Below are 446 nucleotides of genomic sequence, written 5' to 3'. Positions count from 1 at the left end.
GCAGGGAAGTCACCGTGGTGCCCACAGCATCTCTGGGAATCCGGCAGGGGGGAACCTGTCGAAAGCCCGCCCCCTGGTGCTGGGGGAAAGCTGTTGGCAGGGCCGTGGCCCACGCAGCACTCTGCCACAGAATCACACAGGAGCTCATCTTTCAACAAATTTGCTAGAACAAACAGACACCCATGTGCAAAAAAGCCCAACAACACCCCAAAACACAAAACCAAAACACAAAATCCTACCTTGCCCTATAACCCACACCATGTACAAAAGTTAGCTTCAAACAGAATCATCACCTACACGAACCCCCCCCCCCAGCGGCCCCCTGAAACCACGGAGAAAACCACGGAGAGTGCTGACCCCTATACGGACTCCGTTGTCTCCCGCAGGGCGTGCGCCGCAGTCGAGGTCAGCTTGTACACGAGGCACAGGAAGGGAATGAGGACGCA

The sequence above is a fragment of the Enhydra lutris genome, unplaced genomic scaffold (assembly GCF_002288905.1).
Source record: "Enhydra lutris kenyoni isolate GAN:26980312 unplaced genomic scaffold, ASM228890v2 scaffoldscaffold13, whole genome shotgun sequence".
Lineage (NCBI taxonomy): Eukaryota > Metazoa > Chordata > Mammalia > Carnivora > Mustelidae > Enhydra > Enhydra lutris.
Note: the sequence above shows the minus strand (reverse complement) of the source record.